The sequence below is a fragment of the Podarcis bocagei genome (assembly GCF_964188305.1).
Source record: "Podarcis bocagei genome assembly, chromosome: 14".
Taxonomy (NCBI): domain Eukaryota; kingdom Metazoa; phylum Chordata; class Lepidosauria; order Squamata; family Lacertidae; genus Podarcis; species Podarcis bocagei.
The window spans coordinates 52034974-52053428 of record NC_138139.1 but is presented as its reverse complement, the minus strand read 5'-3'; the positions used below and the strand labels follow the sequence as shown (position 1 = coordinate 52053428).

Here is an 18455-nt window from a genome sequence, read left to right as displayed (position 1 = left end):
AGATTTCTCCCTTGGTATCTACTCTTGAGAACAGAGCATTTTAGAGCTAGTTATCTGACCAAACTTTCACCAGCTTCCTTAAGAAATGCCTTTATTGAATTGTACTTCTTTTTAAATAATATTTAATTAAAGTTTTTTCATAATACAATAAAAGAAAAGAAACTAATCCAAATAAAAAACTAAAAGGAGAGAAAAAGAAAAGAAAAACCAACAGAAAAATAAAGAAGAAGAGATAAAAATAAAAATACTTCTAATTTTATGTCTGTCAGTTACTTAAAAGAAATTATTCAAAATATTCACTCTAGAATGATACTCAACTGACCTACTTTCTGTTAGGCAATATTTCCCCAATCTTTTGATCAAAATAGATTAATTCATTTTCCTTTTTACACAAAAAGTCCAAAAGGGGTTCTTCTATTATTATTATTATAACAGCAATAGTTTTTTTTCAAATGTATCAACTTTGTCTCCAATATCTTCAACAACCATTTTTCCATACTAAACAATAATAAGTCTTTCCATCTTTGTCCACATAAGAGTATCTTTGCTGTGACCGTATATCAAAATAATATTCCATAGTTCCTTACTTACTATGTATTCATTAATTTCCATACAGTTCCATATCTTCCATTTCCATTTCCTGTTGTATTTGCCATGGTTTTCCATCTTGATTTTGAAAAAAATCATCTCTCCCATTGCGCTTCTTCCATTCTTTTTCCAGGAAAAGTGCCAGAGGTTTGATAGCTTTTTCCTCTAAAGCCACTCCAAATTATACACAGAGTCCTTTCTATTGAGTTGCATTTCCAAGTGATGCCTACTGCAGTTTTGGATGACTCCTACAACAAGGTCCTGTACACAGACAGACTTCGTATCTGTGGCAACCTCAGGTGGAAAACATTGCTCATTATCTGTTAGCCTGAGACCCAAGGCATTGCTTTCTGAAACGTTCGTTCACACAAGCAAACAGGCACACCCCAGCAGAAATGGTCCCATTTCTTTTGAGTGACAGTAATAGCTTCATAACATACAGAGTGGTCCTCTATGCACTGCCAAAAATAATAATCATAAAAAAGGAGTTAGATAAAATCACTCTAAATTGCTGCAATGATTTGGAGGTTTGATTTGAAGTCAAGCTGGATTTGAGTTCATTGGTGTCTTTGTGTCGGAGTGGCTGGACAAAGAGGAGTGGTGGGAGGAACCAGTCTGCGAACCCCCAAGAGAAACCCCAGAGGTGGAAGGCTCAGAGGCAGGGGATTGGTGGTGGGACACTGAAGCAAGGTCAGAGAGAAGAGTGATAGGAGGTCCTGGATGCTGAAGGGGCAACAGGACTGAGTGAGCAGGGAGAGCCTGTGACAGGGAGCAGTGCAGACTCGGAGACAGAAGCAGAGGAGGTGGATCAAGAGACTGCTGAAGAATCCAGGAAGTTGCCCTCTCCTGCTGTGACAAGCTCCCCTCCTACATGGTCTCCAAGAATGTGCAGAATAATGAGAAGTTCAGAGGTCAAAGGCACAGTTTGAGATAGCTAGATTGGAGGACCCTTAGAAAGGGTGAAAGGCAGGAACCTTCAGCCCTGGCAACTGCTCCATAGAGGCAATGTGGGAATGTTCAGGGTGGCAGGAGAGGATATATTGCTTATTAATAGCCTTCCTAACTTGCGCTTGCAAGTTCCTTTACTTAGCAGAGTGCATTCCGCTTTTAAACAGCAGAAAACTAGTTGCAAACTCTTGTGAGTTTCTGAAGACAATATGCAATTCAATCTGGCTTGTCCACAGTCTTATTCATAAGCAATAAAAAGAAAGTTTACTCACAGTCAGGCAGAGCACAGTGTGATTCCTGAAGGCAGGCTTTAGGCTTAAAGTTACCAACGTATAAAAACAGGTTTACCCCATAAGGGAGATGACCTGAGGGACTGCTTGGCTGGCAGCCAGCAGTTCATTCCAGGAAGTTTGCAGGACGAAAGGAAGATGGAAAAAAGAGAGAGAGGCAGAATCCCATGTCCTTTTACCAGGTCTGGAAAGGTCACGCCCACCCGCTAGTCACATGCAAGGAAGGATGCTCCAGGCCAGGAGGAACAGGAAGTTTCAACTGGCTGGACCAAACATTCCCTTGCATGTCCACTCTAGGAAAACAAGGAATGCTGTACTTGACTGCTCTCAGTGGATTACATCCCATAGGCAAGACCTACTGGGAAGTGTGCCAAGACCACTAGTTGTATGTTTGTTTCCTTGACTAAAGTGTTAACTTCACTGACAACAGATATCTGCTTTTTTCCTTGCTGACCTGCATCTGAATCAAGCCCTGACACTCTGGTAACACCTCTCTCCCATCATGGATATGGGATCATATTATGGATGTATGATCTGTATGCTTTCAGGTGTTACTGTTGCTGCAGGTTTCTCGTGGCTTTGGGCTAGAACAAGAAACCTATATTGATTTATGTTGTTTTTAAGTATTGTAAGCCCCTTTGAATCTCAATTTGGAAGAAAGGCAGAATACTACTAATACTAATACTAATAATAATAATAAAGCAACTCCCAGACTTCCCTGTAGTTTTGCTCCTGCAAAACGGAAACCTTAGGAACCCCCCTCCCCAAAAGAAAGCCATCCTAAGTTACTATGTGGATTATGTTGAGCTTGTCATAGCACAAGTATCTAAAAATATACTATGAATATCTTATTTCTCCCTTCTTGAGCAACAGCCTTCTGGGCTAATACAGAGTCAGCTTGAAGTTCCTTCTGTTTTTTTAATGGGGCAGCAGAAGCTTGTTGCAAAATTTATGGAAATCTGCAATTGAGCTCAGTGGCTTTTATGCCATTTTTACATCTTTGTCTGCGGAGATTCCTTCCTGTTAACTCTACTTGCCCAAAGGGAGAGGGTGGGGAATGACGCAACGGCAGCATCTAGAGGGAGTTTTAAGCCTGAAACAGACTTGTGACATGAACCAGAATCACCATTAAGCAAAGTGATGTGGTGCCATTTTGTGTGCTGTGAGAAAGAACTGGCACACGGGAGGCAGGATTCATCTGGAAGTTGTGAGCCCCAAGGAAGCCATCGTGTTTGTTCTGTATCTCCTATTGGTTTCAGGGCTTATCCACACCTCCGTTTGCCCGGCCACTTTCCTCCAGGAAAACCCAATCTTTAGCACTGCATCGGAACAAAGGGCAATTGGCTTTTCTGCAGATTGCTGTTTGTTCTGATCTGTCACCAAAGAGCAAGTTTCTGGGGGGAAACCACAGGACAAATTCAAAAACCTTTGCACCCATGCCTAGAAAGTGCAGGATGAGCAGAAACCCAATTGGACCCAAGCTGTCTAGGCACGGGACAAACAGAAGTGTGGAAGAGCCATTAATTGGGCTTCCTTGGGGAAACTTAAGAGCCTGACTACTGGATCAGACCAAAGGCCTATCCGGGCCACAGTCATAGCTTCCCCCAAATGAGGGAGCTGAGGGTTGTTAGGTGGTCCCTCTTTCTCTGATAGAGCTTCAATTCTCAGAGCTCCCCAGGAAGAGGGATTGATGGTTAAACAGCTCTGGAAATATATTATAGCTCCCAGAATCCTTTGGGAAAGCCAAGACTGTTTGAAGTGGTATCATAGTTCTCTCAATGCATGGTGTGAATCTGGCCATAGGCCTAGCATTCTGTTTTCCACAGTGGCCAAGCAGATCTGGCTTTACAAGCAGGAGGTCCCAAGTTCAGCACCCAGCACTTCTGAGTAGGTCAGGGAAAGACTCCTGTCTCCAACTCTTGAGTGCTGCTGCCCCAGCTAGATGGACCAAGAGCCTGGAAGCTGCCTTATATGGGTCAATGTCCCTCTGTTCCTGACCCACAAAGGACTGAAGTCCCACCTTAGTTTTCTGCCTCACTTCTTCATTGCCCGGGCGGAGTTTATTAACATCACTATTTATTCTTGCTATTGTTCCAACCTTTCTTTTTGAAGTTTCTGGCTGATGGATGGATTGAGTCCTCATTAATCTCGCTCTTCATGTTGGTTTTGATTTGCTCTTTCTTCCTTTTCTCCCCCTCTGCCTCTTGTTTGCGTTTGGGAATCCTTCCTGCGGCACCTCCACCCGCTACTTCCAGTGTGGTCTAGTGGTTAAGAGCAGTAGATTTGTAATCTGGGGGACCGGGTTCGCGTCTCCGCTCCTCCACCTGCAGCTGCTGGGTGACCTTGGGCCAGTCACACTTCTCTGAAGTCTCTCAGCCCCACTCACCCCACAGAGTGTTTCTTGTGGGGGAGGAAGGGAAAGGAGAATGTTGGCCACTTTGAGACTCCTTCGGGTAGTGATAAAGCGGGATATCAAATCCAAACTACTACTACTACTACTACTACTACTACTCTTCTTCTTCTTCCTCTTCTTCTTCTTCTTCTTCTTCTTCTTCTTCTTCTTCTTCTTCTTCTTCTTCTTCTTCTTCTTCTTCTGTGCTCCGAGGTCCCACAAACTCCTCCTCTGTACTTCTCCACTGCTGGCGTGCTGCCAAAGCCCACTCGGAGGTCATCTTGATGCAGATGGGAGCTGGGTTTAAATAAGGACTGGGTAATTTTATGACCATTAGCGGCGTTTGCTGCAACGCAGGCTTGGAATAATAAGGGCAATTGCTTCTCATGCTTCAAGGAGCAAGCTGATTCCCTGCAGGGACTGAGAAGGCGACTCGACGCCACCACTCCCCGCTCCCTTCCCCAACTTTGATCAGTTAGCTCAGTTGGATTGGCTGCCAGCATCTCCTGAAGCATCAGCCCGCCAGCTGTGCAGAGACCTCTTTCGTTCCAGTGAGGTGCTGCATGCAGGAGAACCCAGAGCTTGCGCCGCATGGAGCAAGTTGGCCCGCTTGGCATGGTGGCTGCTGGTCACGGTGGCCATGTGTTACACCCAGGTCTCTGAATACCAATTGCTGGAGGTCACAATCGGGAGAGGGGCTGTTGTGCTGATGCTCAGCTTTTGGCCTTCCCAGAGGCATCTGGCTGGCCGCTATGAACAGACTGCTGAGCAAGATAGTCCTTGCGACTGATCCAGTGGCCAGACTCTTCTGACACTCTTCTCCCATGACCTGTGATTTGCACTAGATCACCACAGGTTTCTGATGTCCTGCACCAAATGCAATTGCAGGTATATTATTATTATTATTAAGCAACTGCAATTGCATTTGCTGCCATGACTTGTTTTGCTAAGCAGTCATGCCACTTCTGTAAAATTCAGGTATTAATTGGTCGCCTTTGACCCGGTTTTTCTGCAGCTCTGCTGGAAAGCTTTTGTCCAGTATAGTATAGATCCCTGATTTATACTAGTACAGTGGTACCTCGGGTTACAGACGCTTCAGGTTACAGATGCTTCAGGTTACAGACTCCGCTAACCCAGAAATAGTACCTTGGGTTAAGAACTTTGCTTCAGGATAAGAACAGAAATCGTGTGGCGGCGGTGGCGTGGCAGCAGCGGGAAGCCCCATTAGCTAAAGTGGTGCTTCAGGTTAAGAACAGTTTCAGGTTAAGAACAGACCTCCAGAACGAATTAAGTTCTTAACCCAAGGTACCACTGTAGCTCAGTTGTAGATTTATGTTTGCCTAGGCAGCAGGATGCAATTGCTGATTGGCTCCACCCACTGCACCACCATTCTGCATTACTATTTTGCACCACACATTTAAAACACACGACCTCCACAAAGAATCCTGGGAACTGTAGTGCTGGGAATTATATCTCTCTGGTTGGTAAACTATGTTTCCCAGGATTCTTTAGGGGAAGCCTTACACTTCATGCAGTATTGGATGGGACGCTGGGGGTCATCTAGCCAACCCCGTACAAAGCAGGACTATGCAGTTGTCCCAAAGGGGGATCGAACCTGCAACCTTGGTGATACATTATCAGCACCACACTCTCCAGGCTGATTATGTTCTTTAACATAGTTGCCTTCGACTGTTGTACTTTTAAATGACAGCTCCACTTTCTGGAATGATTGGGACTTCTTTGTCTCAGAAGGATGGGAAGGGAAGGGGGGCAGGAAGAAAATAAAATAAAATTTTATTGTTAGATACTTGGGAGCAAGCGGGGTTGATAAACGATCCCCAGATAACATCTTTCTCTGTCTCTCCTGTGTGGATTTAATATAAACCCGCACTTATATTCATGTCATATCCACTCCATTCCAGCTGCCAGGTGGGGATTGAAATAAAATAATTCATTGTGGAGCCAAGTGTCACCATCGTGGGATAAGCTGTGACCTGATCTAAATGCCAGGGGCGCCAGAGCAGGCACTGCCCAGCCCATGCCCTCCCAGGCATCCGGTTTACAGATTCCTTCTCCCATTAAGCCTCCTGGCTTTGCCGTTTGGCTCTTGGAGGGCAGAGTATCGAGCTGCCACTGTTTGTTAGTTAACAACCCTGAGGTGGTGTTTGGAGAGGATTATAGCTCTAACAAATCACTCGTTAACTACGCTAACTCATTAGAATATGCCACTTACAAAATAGTTCTTAAGCGTGCTAATGACCGATTTTAAGGGATTATTGCCGTGGTAAACCATAATTAAAAGTTTATAACGGTGCTTCCTATTTAATTATACTCAAGCCATGCTGCAGGGAAGGCTGGGCAGGGGTTAGCGCAGGCTCAGGGCCTCAGCCCAGGTGCCTGCGTTGGGGTGGGCAGCCAGCCAGCCTGCAGCAAGGGATCTGCGCAGGTGAGGGTGGCTCTGCCAGCAACGGGGATAGACCAACTGAAATGTCAAATGCAGCATTTTTCACCTGTTGTTGTTGTTGTTTAATTTTAGTTATTGAAAATCAAACTAGTGCATACCAAACCCCCCAGATCTATAGATTCAGCCCAACACAACCTCACACTCTATACAGCTTGCCTTTGGAAAGATAAAAAGAAAAGGAAAATCAAAATAAAATGCCGAAAAAGGCAACGGAGGGCTCACAAACAAGGCTTACTGATATACTAAGTAGGTTCAAGTTCAAATTTCAGATTGTCATAAAAGAAATGCCAATCCACGCCAGTTTTCCATTTTGGTGGTATTATTTGTTATAAATAACAATAGAAGAAGAAGAAGAAGAAGAAGAAGAAGAAGAAGAAGAAGAAGAAGAAGAGGAGGAGGAGGAGGAGTTTGGATTTGACATCCCGCCTTTCACTCCCTTTAAGGAGTCTCAAAGCGGCTAACAATCTCCTTTCCCTTCCTCCCCCACAACAAACACTCTGTGAGGTGAGTGGGGCTGAGAGACTTCAGAGAAGTGTGACTGGCCCAAGGTCACCCAGCAGCTGCATGTGGAGGAGCGGAGACGCGAACCCGGTTACCCAGATTACGAAACTACCACTCTTAACCACTACACCACACTGGCTCTCAGTGTAGGATGTAAAAGTCATGTAGCTCTGTACTCTTACATGCTTAAAAATGTGTATATTTGTGTGCATTGCAGGGGGCTACAGGTTAGAAGGTGAAACAACTACGGTAGGCTTCAGCTCACTGGTTTTGAAAAGTTAAGAAAGTATTTGCTTTTTGAACCCATATATAGTGGAGTGTCAGGGCTAGTTCAGCTGCAGAAACGAGCAGTAAAGTTGATTCTTTATTCAAGGAAACAGATTACAAACAGAGAAGCCTACAGGCAAGTCTGGCCCCCCAGTAAAGCAGTTGCCAGAACTGACAATCTGTGCCTCCTACTTCCCTCTAAGTCAGTGTTTCCCAACCTTTTTTGGGCAAAGGCACACTTGTTTCATGAAAAAAATCTCGAGGCACACCACCATTAGAAAATGTTTAAAAAAATTAACTCTGTGCCTATATTGACTATATATAAAGTATATATAAAGTATATATATATATATATATATATATATATATATATATATATATATATATATATATATATATATGCAGGTTTTGGTGTCTTCGGGTGTCTTCCCGTGTAAGAGTTGGGGTGTCTAGGCGACGTTTCGACGAGGTCTCACTCGTCATCTTCAGGCTGGTGCTTTCGGCTTCTTGTTACTGGAACAGAGCAGGATCTCAGTGTTTGAGTTCCTATAAATACTGTTGAGGGGGTGTGGTGTATAGCCTCCAACGTTCTGGGCAGAGAGGAAGTTCCCAGGTTAGTGTGTCTTTTCTTCTTTTGTTCATTAATTACTTGAGGGATATCTTGAGTGATTTCTTGAGTGATATTCTGAGTACCACTTAGGAGGGTCATTAGGTGTGGATTAGTTGCTAAAGCTTTCGTGTCTTGACCTCTTGAGCTTGTGAAGAGTTTTTTCTGAGAAGATGGCTGTACTGCACTTAGTTGTGCTCTGGCTTGGCTTCGTGTATAGGGGCGAGCTGTGGTTTTGTGCCTTGTGCCAGCCAGATCTGTGTAGGGATTGCAGGGGGGTGCAGCATCCGGAGGTGCCACTATGGTTTGGCTACTGGATGGTGTCTGTAATTTATCTGTGGAGAGGGTCTGGGTTTGGGTCTGGTGTGGTTGATTGGAGATGGCGTTCTGTGTGCCTCTGGTTCTGGTGTCGGTTTTTGTGGGGAGGGCTATTTTCCAGATGTCTGGCAGGCAGGACGTATCGTCACGCTTGTTCATGTTGTGAGGGTGTTTCTCTATCTCGATGGCTTCCATGATTATTCTCTTGTGGTGGTGTTCCATGTTAAAGAGCAATTTGGAATCTGAAAAATTAATTTCGTGTCCTGTTTCTTTCATGTGTTGGTAAAGAGAGGAAGTTTTTTCTTCTTTTTTGACGGCATTCTTGTGTTCTGCGATACGTGCATTTATTCGTCTGTTTGTTTGTCCAATGTACGTGGCTGGGCAGACTTTGCAGGGTATTTCATAGACCCCTTGGTTTTCTAACTGGATTTTATCTTTGGGGTTTCTGAGGATATTGGCTATTTTTTGGTTGGTGCAAAAGGCTGTTTTGATATTGTGTTTATGGAGGATTTTGCTAATTTTATCTGTAGTGCCCTTGATATAAGGAAGGAGGGCCATGCCATTGTTTTCTTCTGTGTCTTGGTTTTTGGGGGGTGTTTCTTTTTGGATTAGCTTCGTAACCCTGTTTTGCTGGTATCCGTTGGCGATTAACAGAAAAAACTCTTCACAAGCTCAAGAGGTCAAGACACGAAAGCTTTAGCAACTAATCCACACCTAATGACCCTCCTAAGTGGTACTCAGAATATCACTCAAGAAATCACTCAAGATATCCCTCAAGTAATTAATGAACAAAAGAAGAAAAGACACACTAACCTGGGAACTTCCTCTCTGCCCAGAACGTTGGAGGCTATACACCACACCCCCTCAACAGTATTTATAGGAACTCAAACACTGAGATCCTGCTCTGTTCCAGTAACAAGAAGCCGAAAGCACCAGCCTGAAGATGACGAGTGAGACCTCGTCGAAACGTCGCCTAGACACCCCAACTCTTACACGGGAAGACACCCGAAGACACCAAAACCTGCATTCCTGTACCCGTGAAAATCTACGAAAGCATATATATATATATATATATATATATATATATATATATATATATATATATAATATAGTATATATAAAGACTATATATAAAGACTATATATAAAGTATATATAAAGACTACGGATTTGTGTCACTGCCCATTTCCATGAAAGATTTATTCATGCATTTTGCACAGTGCCACAATCCCACATGCAACTTTTAAAAAGGATGGGAAACACTGGGCTATGCAGCTGAGGGTGCACCGCTTATTGCCAGCAGTGCAAAATAGCTCTGCTTTGCTAATACCTGTTTAGCTGAGTAGGAAGGAGTTACAGTCCAGCAGCGTAGTCCTGTGTTATCCTAGTGCATTGGCCTTTTCAGGAAATTGGAGTCAGCGGGCACAGTTGTGAAAGCAGGGGACAGATTGGAGGTTTCAGCCTTGGGTATCTGGATGCCTGGCCTACCCAAAGATGGAAAGCAAGGGCAGAGGAGCAGACCTGGTTGCTGTCTGACTGTATGCTTAGAGCAGGGCTGGAGAAGGGGCGTGGGGCGGGGCTGACGTTGTCGGTCATCTGGAGGCCTGCCCCGGAGAGACGGAGGCACGCACTCCCCTGGACCACCTTGACGCGCATGTCGTAACCCGGGTCACCTCAGTCGTGCGAATGCGCGCCCAGCCAGGCCTCCCCCGCCGCGCTTCCCATTGTTGGGATTTGCCCGGCTTTCAGTCTCAAGGGAGGGAGGGAGGCTGCTCAAGACGCGAGTCGGAGGGGTGGCCTTCCGGCGGCTACGAGGGAGGATTTCGCCCTGCCGCCTCCACGACCAGGCCTTCGCTTCACCCAGGCGCCCCATCCCTCCACCTTTTGCACGCGCCTCCTTCCCGCACGCTTATGCACCCGTTCTTACGTGCAAAAGGCGGCGGCAACTGCAGCTCCTCCTCCTCTAGAGACGAGGCGGGCGCTTGCTGCTGCTGCTGCCACTCGCTGGAAGCTCGCGATGGCTCTCCGTCAGCGAAGGCTTAATGGTTCCTCCCCTCCTCCTCCCCCCCCCCCCCCGCTTCCAGGACGAATGGTACAGCCGGAGAAAGAGTGACACTCGAACTCCCGTGAGGAGGAGGAGCCTCCGACTCCCCTTAACACCTTCCACGCCAGCTGCGGCTCTCCCTCTCTTACAACAGCCCTTCACATTTCTAGCGGTATCTCCTACCACTTTAAAGAGCGGCGACTTACCCCCCCCCCCCAAGGAATCCTGGGAACTGTATTTTGTTAAGGGTGCTGAGAACCGTTAGACTCCCACGGCACACCAGGCTACATCTCGTGGTACACTAGTGTGCCGCGGAACACCGGTTGGGAAACACTGCTCTAAGTCTCCTCCCCAGCCAGTTGTTTTCTCAGTGGTCTTAAACTCTGAGAGGGAGCCCTTGTGCCCTCTGTGCTCCTTGTTCTGCTACATGCAAGACCCTCCAGGCACTTGGAGACAAGGGAGGAGGGGAGCTGAATACCGTAGGACCAGCAGGCTTCTGCGAATCCATTGCAGCCTCAGTCCCCACCTCCTCCTCAGCTGCCTGTCCTGCATCTGCAGTGCTTTCTGCCTCTTCCTCTCTGTCACTCAAGCCTGTTGCTTCTTCAGCATCCCACGACTCTGTCCCTCCTTCCTCCTCTGACCTTTCTTCTGTGCCGCACCACCAGTCCCCTGGCACTGAGCCTTCCTCTTCCGAGGCTTCTCTAGGGGGTTCTCCAGCTGGAGCCCCCCCCCCCACATCATCCAGCCATTCCTTGACATGGAGTTATATTTTTTCTATCTTAACCTTCTTATTTAAGCTAGCCCTTGTTCCTTCCCCCTGTGGGCAGTCTTGTCAGATTGTCAGCATTTTTCACTTGTGATTTAAGAATGGGACGGGAGGCCCACGGAGACTAGCTCCCTGTAGTCTGACCGAAGAGGCTGGGAACCAAACTGTAGACTTCCTACAAGCCATGCCTGCACTCTGCCACCTAAGGTACCCTTTCCCATGACAGGGGAAGCTGCTGCCAGAGGTGGATTTAAGGCAGCGTGGCTGGTTCTGCCACACTGGTTGCCAAGCCTAGAGGGCATCGCTAGGCACTGTGACTATGACATAGCGAATTGAGCAGAATGGAAGGTGAGAGGTGGGGGGGATGCCAGATTTTGGCCTCCCACAGGGCGCTGCTGAAATCTGAAAGACCGAAGTTTGCCCTGCTGCTGGCTGATACTGAGCAGGGGGGGGGGGTTGGGCTTGATGCTCACCCCATTCCCACCCCCAATTCTGTGGGGCCTTTGTCTATCTCGCCCAGCCCCATTTCACCTGCAGAACTTCCTGAAGCAATTAAATCTTTAAATACCAATAAATCCCCAGGCCCAGACAGGTTTGCTAGTAATTTTCACATACAATACAAAGGCATTCTGATTCCAATAGTGTGTGGATTATTTAATGATATATTAGGCAGACCTCCCCCATACCCCGTACTTGGAGACATTCAAAAATTACAAGCTTTCCTAAGCCACCCAGAAACCCTACAGAAGTGGGAAATTATAGACCCATTTTGTTTCTTAACCAGGTCTATAAGCTCTTTTCTTTAGGCCTGGTTAACAGGCCGAAATTGCATGTCCGTGAATATTCCCAACCTCATTGCCACCTGCATTCCTTTAGCTGAAGAGGCTGATTAATGAGGGTCACCAATGAGGGTCACCAGTGAGCGATGACCGCTTGCGCAAAGAGCAAAGATCAGAGCAGGATTATCCTAGCACAAGTCTGCGCAGCCTGTTGCCCACCAAGCCAACTGCTTCTCACCGGCTGTACGTTTTGTTCTGCCATTGCCCCTGCTCCTGCAGACAAGGCAGTGGAGAATAAGAAGGGGGCACATTGAGCCAGCCTTCAGTGCCTTGGTTGGGTTGGTGGGTCATGAGAGGCGGCCAGGGGGCAAAGGAGGAGCCACGGCCTCTTGCTCGTTGGCTCTCTACCTGGCAAGCAAGCAGGTGGCATCAAGGAGAACGCATGAGGAAGAAGAGGCACAGGTGGCAGTGGGAGCATTGAACAGTGTAAGACCACTTGTATGAGGCTCATTGAGGATGTCTTATTTATTACTTATCTACTGCATCTTTCCTTTTTTTTGTAAGTATCTTTTCCCAATATCATTCCAATAACAGCCTCATTATAACAATGCCAATTTTACCCAATTAATACAGTTATTAAAACCAATCATTTACAGTGGTGCCTCGCAAGACGAAAAGAATCCGTTCTGTGATTCTCTTCGTCTAGCGGTTTTTTCATATTGCGAAGCAAGCCCATTGACGGATTAGCGGATTAGCGCTATTAGCGGCTTTTAGCGGCTTATCTGCTGATCGGATCAGCTGATAAGCGGCTTAGCGGCTTAGAAAAAGGGGGGAGGGGAAAAAACCAGCAGGAACTCTCAAGACATTGTCGTCTTGCGAAGCAAGCCCACAGGAAATTCGTCTTGCGAAGCACCTCCAAAACGGAAAACTCTTTCGTCTAGCGAGTTTTCCGTCTTGCGAGGCATTCGTCTTGCGGGGCACCACTGTATATGCATAACTTATCTACTGCATTTTTGGTCCCACCTTTCTTCCAAGGAGCTAGCTCTCCTCCCCCTTTAATCCCCACAACAACCCTGTGAGGTGGGTTAGGCTGAGAGTGAGTGACTGACCCAGGGTCATCCCAGCAAGCTTTAGCGATGGCTGAGTGGGGATTTGAATCCTGGTCTCCCAGGTCATAGTCAGACACTCTCAACACTACGCCCAAGCCCCCCCCCCCAAAAAAAACCCCTGGATCAGTACTGAATGCCAGTTGTTGAGGAGTGAAACTGCAGGAAAAGGTCATTTCCTTTTTAAAATCTTAAAAATCTAAACCACGCTTATTGCGTATTTGCTCAACACCTTGACATATCACCAGTATACTCCGAAAGAGCTTCCAGGGCCTTCCTTCTGACCTTTTGATATGGAGCTCGCTGATTCCAATATGGCATTAATTTCCCTTCTTGTTCCACTGATTCCTTTTTTTGGCATGCACTCTTCCTAAAGACTTTTGCACCAGTATTCATTGTTATGCATCCACTTTCATACTCTCTAAGAGATGGAAGGTCCCCCCTCCCTAGTTTCCCCATTTATAATCCCCACCATGTTTTAAACACTGAGCTGAAATCAAGCCATTCAGTCTACCAAGTTAGCAATTCGTGTCTTTTGGCTTTTCCTGTTTCCACCCACCTTCATTTTCTGGCATTCACAACAAATATGCAGAATCTTGTGAACATTTTTGTATTGTCTTCATGCCCTTGCCGGGGGGGGGGGCAGAGTTCTGTGGGGAGCATGGAGCTGGACTCGAGGAATCTAGTCTTATTCCACCAGGATTCTTATGTTCCTTTAGGGTGATCTTTCTCCCTGGTCCCATTTGATGGGAGGTGGGGTAGAATTTGAGGGAGTGGAGGCCTGAGGGCAGCAGGGAGACCTTTTTTGATTGTTTGTTTAAATGGAAGTTAAGTTGCTCAGACATTTCTGAAGAAAGTTAGAGCAAAGAAACCACGGGCAGCTCTGGAGCTTTGGTACTCAGCAAGTAGCGCCATTGCTAGGGATGCTTAATCACTGTTGCTAAGCAACCAGAGGAAGGAATGTTGACACCCCCACTTCAAAGGGGGGGGGGCTCCCAGAGCAGCTCATCCCTGGCATTTGACCCACAGTCCTTTCTGAAATGCCGAGACTGTTCTGGCGCAACAGTGATGGGACCAAATACTGCAGGATCTCCAGCTTTTCACAGGCCTAGATTATGTTGTCTTGAATCCCAGATAAAAAACAGTTCTGAGAACTGGAAGGCGGTTGTGCTGCTCAGTTAGTTGGACCACAAATCCAGAAGGGGGATCCCAGCCCCCGAGGGGGATGTGCCGTTGTCTAATTTCCTGACTCCAGACAGACACAAATCCTAGCCTTTGGCTCCCTTGCTGGCATTCAGCATAATGAATGATCTGTCCTCCTTGTTTCTCTCCTCTTCCACTGTAACACTGTAATTAACTTAATTACCAACAGATTCTCTTTTTTTATGGAACTTAAAATGGAAATTAAATTTTGCACCTAGGTTTACAGACTGCTAACTAGACTCAAACAATCAAGCTAGGCGCCGGGTCCTTGAGAATGTATGATTTGCATATTCATGATGTTAATAGGGTTCAGAAGGTATATTTGCAACTGATGAAAAGGATAAATTAAATCTCATTTGCATATGGAGAGTTGTTTTTAACTGTTCGCATCCCAGCAGTGCTGGCAACATTGATAGGCAAGGCTGATTGGCAGGCAACCATCTTTCTCCTGCTCAGGAAAAAATGGAGGTTGCGAACGTGCTATGCATTCTACTCTACCCTTTCCCAAAGTGAAGTTCCAGGGGTGAATTACAGCCTCAGTTTTCTTCATCTTGTTATGTGCCTAACTAGCTAGAGCAGGGATGGGGAACTGCTTGCAGCCCAGGGACCAAATTCGCTCACGGAGAAGCTTCTGGGGTCCACATGACAGTGGTGGGTGCTGCCCTCCAGCCGCATAAAAACCAGTGGTTTCTACATAGGCACACAAATCTCTCCACCAGTGTGGTGTAGTGGTTAAGAGCGGTAGTCTCGTAATCTGGTGAATCGGGTTCGTGTCTCCACTCCTCCACATGCAGCTGCTGGGTGACCTTGGGCCAGTCACACTTCTTTGAAGTCTCTCAGCCCCACTCACCTCACAGAGTGTTTGTTGTGGGGGAGGAAGGGAAAGGAGAATGTTAGCCGCTTTGAGACTCCTTAAAGGGAGTGAAAGGCGGGATATCAAATCCAAACTCTTCTCTTCTTCTCTCTGTCCCCCTCCAAGCAAATGTCACAGACTGGCTGGACACAGAGGAATGGTGGGAGGCACCAGCTAGGGAACCCCCCCAAGGGATGAAAGCTCACTGTTTCCCTCGGGCTGAAGCTCATCGGTCGAGCTTCATTCATCACACTGATATGATAACATAGCAGCCATTGCATTGCTCTGTGTGGGTCTGCCCTTGCAGTTAACTCGGGGGCTGCAGTTAGTGCAGAATGCTGCAGCACGATTGCTGACGATGAACAAGCCCCCTGTCAGCTTCTGGATCAATTACAAGGGAAGCCCCGCACAGAGCATTGCAGTAACTCTGCCTTTGAAGTTAATAGTGCTTGGACTGCTGCTGTGGTTAAGCTGTATTGATCCAGAAGCAGCCACAGCTATCATGGCAGCTGATGCTGGTAAAAGGTGCTCCAAAGCTGGAATTTCCTCCTCTGAAGCCCCAGTTTGGGTCCAGGCAGCTTTGAGAGGTGAATGTCATTCTAATGCCTCCCTCACAATTAACACCACCCATGCAAAACGTAACATAAAATCCTTACCTGGCCAGGAACAGTGGAGTTGAAGAGAGCTTGTACAGGTGGCCCTCAAGTAGACAGCTTTTGTAGGGAGGGGCAAATCCTGTTAGGTTTGCCTAAAGCACTTCAAGATGTATACAAATGGACATCTTCCTTAATGTTGTGATTACCCTTTGCAGCCAATCTGTTGGTGCTAATGGGAGATGGTTTTCCTAGTACCTATCACAGTGCAAGTGGCAATTTTCATTGGGGTTGCAGCTGGAGAGAGGAAGGTTAAATATCCCCACCCAACATGATGTTGCCCCAGTGATACCTACCCCACAGCAAACTTTTAAAAACCCAAGCATGGCTACCAGACATTCCATTGTTCCAGTTTGTGTCCAGACATTGCTTTTGTATCCAGTGTCTGTTTTGGCTTTTGGTGTAGCCACTTGGACACCATGCAACATGGCATGGTGCTGATAACACCAAGGCTGCAAGTTTGATTCCTGTATGGGACACCTGCATATTCCTGCATTGCATGGGGTTGAAGTAGATCAGGGGTCAGCAAGCTTTTTCAGCAGGGGGCCGGTCCACTGTCCCTCAGACCTTGTGGGGGGGTCGGACAATATTTTGAAAAGGAAAAAAAAATGAACAAATTCCTATGCCCCACAAATAACCCAGAGTTGCATTTTAAATAAAAGGGCACATGTAAAAACACACTGATTCCTGGACTGTCCGCGGGCCGGATTTAGAAGGCGATTGGGCTGGATCTGGCCCCCGGGCCTTAGGTTGCCTACCAAGTCTAACGGTTCTGTGTGAGCGAATTTACTTGCATGGCCCTGAATCAGATAAAGAGGCACATGGACAGACAGACAGAGAGAAACAGAGAGGGGAAAGAGAAGTTTAACCTCTGCAGACCTGGATTAGGAGAGCTGGTGAACTCCGAAGAATGACAAATCACACAACTCAGAGTAACGAACAGTTAAGAAAGCCAAACTAGGAGAAAGTAATTTACCAGGGATTGCTCCCAGAAAATAGGGACTATTGCTGCTAATTAAGGGCAGCTGAAGAGTCTGCATCTCACTGCTTATTGTTAATGGAGAGGGTGGGCTGTTAGTGATTTTGGGGACTGGGAATTGCAGCAAGCAAAGACTTGGGTTTATTAAAGCGACGTGGCTTTGATGTGGCACTTGGAATTAAAGCCGGCATATATAAACAGCTTTTTTGTGCCCTGGAGAGGCTAGACCTAAATGTTGCAGGGGTGGGGGTGGGGTGGAAGGTGAGTTCATTTATATATTTGTAGAGTTGGAAGGGACCCCATAGGTCATCTAGACCAACCCCTTGCAATTGCAGGAACCACATTCAAAGAATCCCTGACAGATGGCCACACATAACCTCTGCTTTAAAACCTCCAGTGGAGGAGAGACCACCGTCTTCCCAGGGAGCCTATTCCACTATTGAATAGCTCTTACCGTCGGAAAGTTTTCCTTAATGTTTTAGTCAGAATCTCATTTCTTGTAATTTGAGTCCATTGTTTTGGATCCAGCTAGAACTCTGGAACAGCCAATGAAGTTGGAAGATTCAGGGCAGACAAAAGGCGCTCCTTCACATAGCACATTGTTAAAACTATGTGGGAATATGTTCCCACAAGACATAGTGATGGCCACCAACTTGGGTGGTTTTAAAAGAGGACTAGATAAATTCATGGAAGGTAAGGCTAGCCATGAGGGATACTGTTAGAGATAACTGTGCCTCTAAATACTGCCTGCTGTGAATGGCAGGTGGGGAGAGAGCTATAGCAGACATGTCCTGCCTGTAAGGACAAAATACAGTGGTACCGCTGGCTACATACTTAATTCATTCTGGAGGTTCATTCTTAACCTGAAACTGTTCTTAACCTGAAGCAGCACTTTAGCTAATGGGGCCTCCCGCTGCCGCCGCTGCACAATTTCTGTTTTCATCCTGAAGCAAAGTTCTTAACCCAAGGTACTATTTATGGGTTAGCGGAGTCTGTAACCTGAAGCGTATGTAACCTGAAGCGTATGTAACCTGAAGCATATGTAACTCGAGGTACCACTGTATGTGCTCTATCATGGAGTTATTCCCCCCACCACACCATTTTCCACCACTGATTAAAAACCAAGATAGTGCATGCTCTATTGGTTGAAGATGTACTAGAAAAACATAGTCACCCTACAGTATGTTATGTAGTTGAAAATGTATCTCGGCAGTTCACACAGATTATCCAGCAATCTCCAACATTATGCTTTCCCTTTCTTTTCATTTTTTAAAAACCAAACCCACTTCATCATGTGCTGTTCGCTGCATCCATTTAGTCTGAAATGGCCCTCTCCAGCTTCGATTTAAAAGCAAAGAGGGTGATTTGTTGTATTTGTTGAAGAAACGCCGTTGTCCAAGAATGTGTAATCAGCAATTCAACATGAAACTCACAAGGTACGGTCTGTTGTTACATTGCAAACTGAGTGTTCCTGCGCTCCTGTTCTGCTTTCTGGGCTTCCCATTTATTTATTTAAAATACTTAATTACCACTATGTCATAGATCGGTAGATAGACAGATGGATAGATAGATAAGGTTAATAAAATTTAAGACTGTACAATACAGGCCATATTAAAAAAAGTTAGCATCAGCAAACCATTGTAGAAGGAGTTACAGGTAGGTAGCCATATTGGTCTGCCATAGTCAAACAAAATAAAA

General features: G+C 46.2%; 1 protein-coding gene across 1 annotated transcript in view; it reads left to right on the top strand.

Annotated features, from left to right (window-relative positions):
* The window catches only part of LOC308573093 (uncharacterized protein), a 57179-nt gene that overhangs the window by 6038 nt on the left and 32686 nt on the right, over window positions 1-18455 (top strand). The gene's annotated exons all lie outside the window — the stretch shown is intronic.